We start from the raw sequence: 11061 nt of genomic DNA, 5'->3' as shown, positions 1-11061 counted from the left end.
TACGCTCGAACCTGAACTGTTTGCTGTTTTTGATAAACATTGTCTTATCAGTTCAAAAACAGTACTTTTCCCCGTTGCGTTCGCCCCAACAATGAAATTAGGACCATTCTTAAATTCCACTGACTGGTAATCCTCAAAGCATAGAAAATTCTCGAAAGCTACTGCTCGAAGCATTTCGTTTCTGAAAAAAAAAGAAATTTTCATCACAAAAAGTAATAAATCGAATGAAAATATTTTTATGACGAAGAATAAAGCTTTGAGTGCATGCATGTTATTATGATTATGATAATTTCCTTGTTTCTGAGTTTCAAGTGTCGGCAATAGAACTGATCATTCATTTCCAAGAATAACAGCTACACTTAATGAGTTCAAACGGGGTAAGGGAATATGGAAACTAAAAAAAATCACTCTTATATCAATTAAATTATAATAACATAGTTAATAATGTAATACTGAGATTAACAAGGGCCCGTTGGAGGGCCACAACATACGCCCGACGCAATATTTGTCACTTGGAAGGGGGTAGTTTCACAGGTTGTAATGCTCCGGCTCATCAAGATGTATATTTGTGTCAAGTATGGAGAGCCTGGGTTGGGTAGTATTGAAGTTACGGTCCGGATAATTAAAATCATCAAAGGGCAATAACTCCGCTAATATGGGGGGTAAGGGTCATGATTTTGGTATGCAACACTCCGGCTCATCAGTATGTATATTTGTGTCAAGTATGGAGAGCCTGAGTTGAGTAGTACCGGAGTATGGTCCGGACAAGTAAAATCATCAAAGGGGAATAACTCCACAAATGCGGGGGTAAGGAGCATGATTTTGGTATGCGACACTCCGGCTCATCATGATGTATATTTGTATCAAGTATGGAGAGCCTGGGTCGAGTAGTATTGGATTTATAATCCGGACAAGTAAAATCATCAAAGGGAAATAACTCCGAAAATACGGGGGTAAGGGGCATGATTTTGGTAAGTGACATTCCGGCTCATCAATATGTATATTTGTGCCAAGTATGGAGAGCCTGGGTCGAGCAGTACTTGAGTTATGGTCCGGACAAGTAAAATCATGAAAGGGGAATAACTCCATAAATACGGGGGTAAGGGGCATGATTTTGGTATGCTACACTCCGGCTCATCAAGATGTATACTTGTGTCAAGTATGGAGAGCCTGGGTCGAGTAGCACTGGCGATATGGTCCGGACAACATATGTGCCCGGAGTAAAATCATCAAAGGGAAATAACTCCACAAATAAGGGGGTAAGGGGCATGGTTTTGGTATGCGACACTCCCGCTCATCAATATGTATATGTGTGTCAAGAATGGACAGCCTGGGTCAAGTAGTATTGGAGTTATGGTCCGGACAACATATGCGCCCGCCCGTACGCCCGTACGCCAACATGATAACATAATACGTCTCGTCTTTCGTCGGGCGTATAAAAAGCGATATTGCGCACCAATTTATGATTTAAATAATATTGAAGAAATTCCTAATTCAGAAATACAGTTTACAATCGGTGATCAGCTATTCTTAGAAACGTTACTTATGGAACTCATTGGAAAAACAATTTCATATGCATCACTGAAGAAAAAACAGCAAAACATTCAGTAAACTCTTCTCAAAAAAGTATCGAGGGTCCTGAAATCTTAAGATAATCATAACATAGAACTGATTGCTAAAAAGAACTAATTGGAAAAAATAAGATCTCATAAGATTAAAGGTAGCATTATCAGATCACGATCCAATAGGGAGGAAGATGTGGGAATACCTACTAATCAGTTTTTTCACTTGGAAAATGGAAATTATACTTAAAAATAATACCCAAATTACAAACCACTAATGATATTACTCTAACTAAACAGGAAGATATATTGGAAGAGGCGTGTTCATTTTATAGAAATCTTTAATGTTCTTGTATTAAAACAGAAGACCTGCAAAATGTTAACCTCCTTGATATTCAAATGATTTTGATATGACCAAACTTTCCCAATGTGAGTCAGATAATTTAGAAAGGGTGATAACTTTTAAAGAGGCAGGTAATACATTAAAATTAATGAAAAATGGTAAAAGCCCTGGATCTGATGGATTTACAATCAAGTTTTTTAGATGCATTTTGGGAAAATTAGGGGATTTTTATTGTTAGATTTATTAATTTTGTTTACCGTACATGACAACTCTCAATAACACAAAGACAGGGTATAATTACATGTATATTGAAAGCTGATAAGCCTAGGCATTTTATTAAAAATTGGAGACTAACATCACTGTTGAATGTTGTTTACAAAATTGCATCTGGCACTATTGCTAATAGGATTAAACATGTTCTTGACAAATTGATTAGTGAGGATCAAGCTGGTTTTATTTCGGGGCGTGATATTGGGGTAAATACACGTCTTATATATGATATTATGCATTACAGTGAAGTAAATGATATATCAGGTATGCTGTTAAAGATTGATTTTGAGAAAGCGTTTGATTCTGTATCTTGGCTATTTATTGAAATAGTTCTGCTTCTTTTTGGATTTGGTAACAGCATTAATAATTGGTTCAAAACATTGCATAATGAGGTTCATTCTGCAGTTATTCAGGGTGGGAATTTATCTTATTTTATCGATATAAAGAGGGGTTGTAGACAAGGGGACCCGATTGTACCATATTTATTCATCATATGTGCCGAAATCTTAGCCACAAAAGTGAGAAATTATAGAAATATACAGGGTATTGAAATTGAAAATTGTCCTATTTTATTGTCACATTATGCTTATGATACTTCACTGATAATTGACTGGTCTGAAAATCCTTAAGGGCATAAATTTATGAGTTAAACAGTTTTGCTAAAATTTCTGTGCCGGAAATGAATGTAGATTAAACTCAAGTAATATAGATTGGGATAAAATACAGTGATGAGTGTTTCTTACCAGAGCTTAATCTTCAGTGGGGAAAGAAAATATTTACATTGTTAGGGATAGAGTTCAGTGTCAACTTCCATGAAGTACCAAAGTTAAACTATGACAAAAAAATTATCAAGCTAAATTCTTTACTAAAAACATGGGGCAGAACGTCATTATCACCTTAATGTGTTAGAATATGTATGTTCTCTTATGTATACGTGTGCGTATGTACCAATGTATGAACAGATGTACGAGTGGTGTTATGTAGTTGTGTAATAATCATTATACAGAATTTCGTCTGTATATGTGTATGTAACAATGTATGAGCAGATGTACGAATGGTGTTATGTAGATGTGTGTAAGTACATACAGTAGATGTTGTGAAGATGTTACAAAGAGCTCTGTTTATCATGTACATGTATAAATGTACTGAATATGCTTCTTCCATGGCTTTACCACCATCTGATACCCAAAGTTGATTGCACTGCGCTACGCTACACTTATCACCCGGTGGTAAGTGTAGCTTAACGTAGTGCAATCAACTGTGAGTCTCCGACGATGTGGCTTTACTTATCTTCAATCTCTAGTCTGTTCTTTTCAACTTCCCTCTTCTTGAATGATATAGACATATAAAAAACTTAATTTGTTAATTTGATGAACGTGTATATATTGTATATATGTTACATATGTAACCAGTCATAACAATTTACCTCTTCGAGTGAGTTTACATCCCGTAGTTAAGTCCTCTGGATGCTAATATTCTGTGTGAAAACATACAACCTTCATGACAATCAATCTTCTATCTAACCGAGATCAGCGATCTCAACAACCAAACTTGTATCTGTACAGCCGACGTAGTACAACCAAAGATAAGATATTATTCTTAGTACAGATGAGTCATTATAACCATTTATGTTTGATGTTGACAAGTAGCCAATTAAACAATTTTGTCTCGTGATATATATATATATATATATATATATATATATATAAAGGCCGTGAAGGATTGTGCATTGTAAAATAGATTAACTTGTAATGAAATGTATCAGTATCGGTAATTGCATAATTGCTGACACTTTGAACCAGTTACAACGAAGTCCGGATCAAGGCTGATAAGTTTGTAACATATACACGCATGTCAAATATCTTTATGGAAATTGTCCAACTTTTGTGTCATCTCATCAGCACATCAAACTATTATACTCATTGTTTACATAATGGCTTTAGAGTCGGATAAGCAGCTCATTATGGTAGTTTTGGGTAAGGGAGATCATAGAACTAATAATAATTACAAAGACTTTATTTTAAAGAATGATTTTGTAAAAGTTTTTATATGAATTCATGTTACCGTATACATTGTATACGCATGTTAAATTGTCGGGGTCGAACCAACATTATTTTTCGGTATTTCTTAAATCACGGAATCTTAACGATATGTATACAAAGTAACTCGGCTATCTCTGATATTACAGAGACATACTGAGGTTTCAAACTTCGAATCCTACCACTGGGTACTTTGTAACTATTACATTTTAATTATATATGTAATGAATTAACGATTTACCTTCTCTAAGTGGCTATCTTCTGTGTGTGTATGATTGTGACAAAAGTTTACTTAAAACGGCCAGATTAAAAAAAAACCAAAAAACTACTTGCTATTTAACTGTGAACATCGATCGCTAAATACCAAAATTGTATATGTACATGTAATATCCTAAATTTGGCAGAACTACCGCGGATATACATAATACAGTATATCTTAATATGGAGAAAATCTCAAGACTACTGACAATATATTTCTGGAATATAATTACAGGACGTAAGTTCTATCAACATGTACATCTATACTTAAGTTCTTAAGTATAATACTAGTCAATTCATTTCCAAAGAAAGAAATACTATATCTACAAATTTTATTTGACATGGTAACATATGTTAACATAAGTACTCTTCTGATATGGGACTTCACGTTATAAGTCTACATCTATGTTCATGTTTATACCCCCGCAACGAAGTTAGGGGGTATGCTGGAATCAGGTTGTCTGTCCGTCGTCCGCCCGTCCATCCGTCTGTCTGTAGACGTATTTTGTCCGGACAACTCCTCCTAAACCGATGGGCCAATTCCGATGAAACTTCACACAAATATTAATGATCATGTGTAGATGCGCATGCCATTTATTTTTCTCAAAATTATGGTTGCTATGGCAACTGGTCACTATAAACAGGTTTTCTGATAAGAACCATAACTTTAAGTTTGTCCGGACAACTCCTCCTAAACTAAATGGCCAATGTCAATGAAACTTCACACAATTATAGAGGACCATGTGTAGTTGTGCATGCCAGTTTCTTATTTTTTCAAAATTATGGTTGCTATGGCAACTGGTCACTTTAAACATGTTTTCTGATAATAACCTTAACTTTAAGTTTGTCCGGACAACTCCTCCTGAACCGAAAGGCCGATTTCAATGAAACTTCACACAAATATAGAAGACCATGGGTAGATGTGCATTTCACTTTCTTTTTCTCAAAATTATTGTTGTTATGGCAACTGGTCACTATAAACAGGTTTTCTGATAAGAATCATAACTTTAAGTTTGTCCGGACAACTCCTCCTAAACTAAATGGCCAATTCAATGAAACTTCACACAAATATAGAAGACCATGGGTAGATTTGCATGCCACTTTCTTTTTCTCAAAATTATGGTTGCTATGGCAACTGGTCACTATAAACAGGTTTTCTGATAAGGAAAGAGCTTCATATAAGTTTGAAAACTTGTGCCCAATCCTCTTGTATATATTGATACAAATAAAATATGTGTAAATCAAACTATATTACTGGGTTTCTTTACTTAACCTCTAATTAACAGTTTCAATTCGCCATTGACTCGTGCAGATTGCGGAGGTCTAGTCAGCCATCCTGGCGACAGTTCTAGTTACGATTTATTCTGGAAAGTTAAAGCACATTTAGCATCTATATTAGATTACACTCATATGAGTACCAATAATATTATAATGAACACAGTATGTGTGTGTTTAAGGTATAAAAATGCAATCATCTTAATGATTGACAGGCTATATTTTGGAGTACAGTTATGTGTTCTATCTAATATTCTCTTTAGTTCCTCGTTTAGGAAACAAGATAAAGTAATTACATCTGTATCAGATAATAGATGCAAAATAAAATGGACGCTATGACAATTTTTTTGTCAGCAGTGGGTAGCTCTTTGTTAGTATAGTCATCACAAAACATCAAAGGCTTCCCCTTTTTCGGACCCTTAGTCTATCTCATTGGAGACCAAACATTCTTTATTTGTTCAAGAACTGATCAGATTCATTAGACCTTAAAATGTAATTTCATTATTTGTGTACAGTTGCGTAATTCATTTCCACGTTATTTAACTATGACTATTAAAACGGTAGACATGAACAAATCTCTACAAATATATGCTTTGTATACATAATAGTTGATATGTGTATTCGGCGGTTCGTTAAGAGTCGGACAACTGGTTATGAGATAAATCAGAATTTGTCCAGTGGGTGTTTACAAGTACACCACATACTATGAAGTAATTAGATAGGCTTGGTGTCAAACCTTGATATTATAACTGCTTTGGAATGGACTACGGAACAATCATGTAACCATTTACATTGTATACGCTTGTCAAACTATCAGAATGATCATTTAGCTGGAATATGTTTATGGAAATGTTCCAAGTAAGGTGTGCAAATTACTTTGATATAGTTTACACAAGAAATAGTTCCTGTCTGACTACAAAGACTTACAGCTTGGATGATAATATTTATCTCATTTTTAAAGAATGTTTTCCGTGATGGTAGTTTTGGTCAGCAGTAGGTACATGTATAATTATATGTCAGTATAGTCATCAAAAAAAGCATTTAAAGGAAATTTTGAGTTAATTTTCCTCTTTTGTACCCCTTCGTCCCTACGGGTCTAACAGTCCCTCTTTCAGTGGTATTTTAAGTTTCAGTACAAATTTCGATAGATAAGCCATTTTCCTTTTGAGACCCCACCCCTTCGTCTACAGGGGTCGAACGAGCCCAATATATTTAACAAGTGATTGCCATTTCCATTTTTTTTCCGACAACATTTGGTGGTACTCTAGGATTAGCGTTTTAAAGCATTTTTGTTAAAGTTCCCCTTATAAGGCCCTGCCCCCTCTCAACAGGGATGGAACCAACCTCATCAAATTTTACTAGATAAAGTATTGCCCTCCCCAACTGATGTTCGTGCTGTCCATTTTTGGTTGACAACTACACAGGCATAAATAAGAAGTTGTATTTGGAAGAAAAAATCTCATTTTGGGTACTGCCACTCTGTCCGCCCAATATATTTGGCTGTGGTCCACTTAGGAGTAGGTTTAAATGATACTGCTAGCTAATGCCCTTTTTAGGGCCATGTCCCTCTGTCCTCTAGAGGTCGAACCAAAATCATTCTGCGGTATTACTAAACTACACACGGAATCTTAATGCTATTTATATTCAGATGATTGTTTCTCACAACATCAATCACACTGCTAGCTTGTTCATCAGTCAATAAACAACTGATCAAATATGTATAGATTGAAATGGTCGTTTATTACAACGACATTTATAATCAAATTACAAAACCTTACATAATATCAGGTCATTACATAATTACATAATTATAATTGACTAATGTAGGTGAGGGGAAATCTGGCCACAATGCAGACTGCAACCTTGTAACTTCAACTAACAAATGCCACAAAGGCTAAACAGTTTTATGTAATCCACAAATGCCACAAAGGCTAAACAGTTAAATGTACGCCACAAATGCCACAGAAAACAAATGCCACAAAGGCTAAACAGTTAAATGTACGCCACAAAGGCCACAGAAAACAAATGCCACAGAAGCTAAACAGTTCAGTGTAAGCCACAAATGCCACAAAGGCTAAACAGTTTTATGTAATCCACAAAGGCCACAGAAATAAATATCACAAAGGCAAACAGTTCAATGTAAGCTACAAAGGCAATAGAAAAACAAATGCTTACCTGAACATTTTCTCTTGTTAAAAAAATTGACGTCGGATGGAAAGGCTTCTCTTATAGTATTGTCTGTAACGTGACCCCCTACCTCCAAAGCACTGTATCTTGTACTTTCAATGTTCAAGGAGTAAGCGTTCAAAAAACCTGGTGCTATATTGTTTAACAAAAAAATTAGTTCAGGATTTTCTGAAAGGTCAAACATGTAAATTGTTAACAGGCGCACGAGGACGATACACAAAGGACGACACACGACGACGGACAAAGGGCGATTAGAATACATGTAGTAGCCTACAGTTGAGACGTATCTAAGGTGATGTAATAAATAGTGGCTGAGAAATCAGCATGGCCGCACCAAAAGGTAAGCATTTTCCAATTTCTGAACTCGTCCGAGATATTGTCGATATATTGCTACAAACAAAGTTTCATCAAACTTGGTTGATATTTACTCCAGTCATGTGCAATAATATCATACAAAGGCAATAACTTCATAACTGTCGAATAACGATCTTGTCGATATATGGCTGCATACAAAGTTTCACCAAATTTAGTTGATATTTTACTCCAGTCTCCGAAATCCTGTTGATATCTGACTATAAAGTTTCATCAAACTTGGATGATATCCACTCAAGTTATCGTGTTCACAAAGTATCGTTGATGGACGGACGGGCAGACGGACGCTACGATATGGCATAAGCTCACCTTGGACATTTAAACCCATCAAGGTAAGTATCTAGTGGTCGAGAATAAAATATCCTTGTGGTTTTATTTCAATTTTCATAATATCACTTCCTGTTATAATCTCGATTGCTTTGGATTCCAAAAATCCATAAAGTACCGATGTAACGTGAAAATATGACCCGGGTAGAAAAAGTACCCGGGGTCATTATTCTACGTTGAAAACTTACCCGCACAACTGCAGAAAAATGACCCATGGGTGTTAAAAATGACCCGGAAACCGGGTCAAATTACTAAGGTTTAGTTTTTCTATAGGAAGAATAATATGATAAAATGATTAAATCTTCGGGCTGTGGGGTTATGGGGCACCGTTTTAGTATTTATTTTCAAAATGTGATGATATTACTTATTCGAATTAATGATATCAATAACTTGAATTAAAGAAATTATTTATTCCTGGAAATAATGATATCAATAAATCGAATTAGTGATATCATTAATGAATTTAATGTTATCACTAATTCGAATTATTGATATCAATAAATTAATGTGTAGAGCCACTGTAAATAATTATTTTCGCCATTTTGTACGGGATTACACTTTAAAACAAGATGGACGATAGACAGCAATTGCTGCTTGGTATCAAAAGATTATTCAGGGGGCAACGTTGTTTTGACAACGCTGATGTGGACTACAATCAAATTTTGATTGAACTGCTCCATGTCCTTCCGTTAATAAATCGGTATTTAGAAAAAAACCACATGCCATTCCACGTGAAGGAGAACCGCAATTTTGGACATATATCTATATTTTTCAGCATCAACACCTTATAAACGTTTAGCTCTTATATCGTTGAAAACCAATTCAATATAATATAATCAAATTTTACAACTTTCATCAAGCTTCGATTCTTTTAAGTTTTCAAATGACTTAGGCATATACAGGTATTTGCATGCAGATACTGGCAAAATAACTTAACCGACGTTGAATTATGTTTCTAAGTATTTTCATATTCGAGTATAAAATGTTATCCAGTAATTTATTTCCTTTTTCTGTAAGAGGTACACAGTGAAAAAGCTGTCCATTTGTCCAATTTGTAAAACTTCTGTTTGTCATTTCATCAATTATCACTACCATACAGATCCCTAAAAACGCGTGAAAATATACAGACTAGGACACAGGTCAAAATACCAATGAACTGTAATTAATTCCAAGATTCCTGTGATGAAATCCTATAACATTATGTTTTAACAAACGTGTTATATTGTAAGTCGAAAATATAAATTATAAGGTTACTCATCCTCAGCCAATGAGGTTTTTTTTTTACATAGTAATAAACATGTACTAATACCATATTTCATTACACAATTTTACGACAATGTTAACATACCCGATATAACAGGTCCATTGGTTGACACAGAAAATGGTAAATTTACATGAAATGACCCGAAACCATGAACTATATTTTTTATTGTGGAAAAATGACCTTGGTATATATTGTTTTACTATGGAAAACAATGACAAGGGTATATTTTCTATGGTGTAAAAGTTGCCCGGGTATATTTTCTTCTGTGGAAAAAAGACCCGGGTATATTTTCTACAATCGAAAAACGTGACCTGGGTATATTTTCTACTGTGGAAAAGTGAGCCGGGTATAGTTTCTACAATGGAAAAGTGACCCGGGTATATTTTCTACTGTGGAAAATGACCCAGGTATATTTTCTACTGTGGAAAAGTGACCCGGGTATATTTTCTACAATCGAAAAAAGTGACCTGGGTATATTTTCTACAATGGAAAAAAGTGACCCTGGTATATTTTCTACTGTGGAAAAGTGACCCAGGTATATTTTCTATGGTGTAAAAGTGACCCGGGTATATTGTCTAATATGGAAAAAAGTGACCCGAGTATATCTTCTTCTGTGGAAAAGTGTCCCGCATATATTTTCTATTTTGGAAAAAAAGTGACCCGTTCCAAAATTCTACAATGAATAATTTTCATGGGTTTATCGTTTTCCAAAAGCAGGAAGGTTGATTGGAAGATACTTAAGAGCTATCTGTGTATCCTTATCAACGTATATCTTTAGCCCTTGCTGCCGACAGGACATCTGAGCACGAATCGACAAAGGCAACCCAATCCTCTTTTGTTTATGGCAGAAAGGCGAGGCTGCCGATCAGCAAGAATCCCTGTTGAAGACTCACTAAAACAAGGATTGGGGCATCTGTGGCACTTCACAGCCAAAGAGAAACTGCAGCACAGAACATAAAGTCCCAGAGCAAAAAACAGTTTTATCACGATGAAAATGGGAAGACGATGTTCTTCCAGGTTGAGGACAGGTATTGCTTCGCAACTTTCGGAAAGACAGCAGAAACGGAGGAAAGCTCGATCCGAAGAAGTTCATGGGAAAGGATCATACCAGTTAGCTAACAAAAACAGATGCAGATGGTTCTACGAATGTATTTAATGCCTGTT

This window comes from Pecten maximus, chromosome 3 (genome assembly GCF_902652985.1).
Source record: "Pecten maximus chromosome 3, xPecMax1.1, whole genome shotgun sequence".
NCBI lineage: Eukaryota > Metazoa > Mollusca > Bivalvia > Pectinida > Pectinidae > Pecten > Pecten maximus.
Note: the sequence above shows the minus strand (reverse complement) of the source record.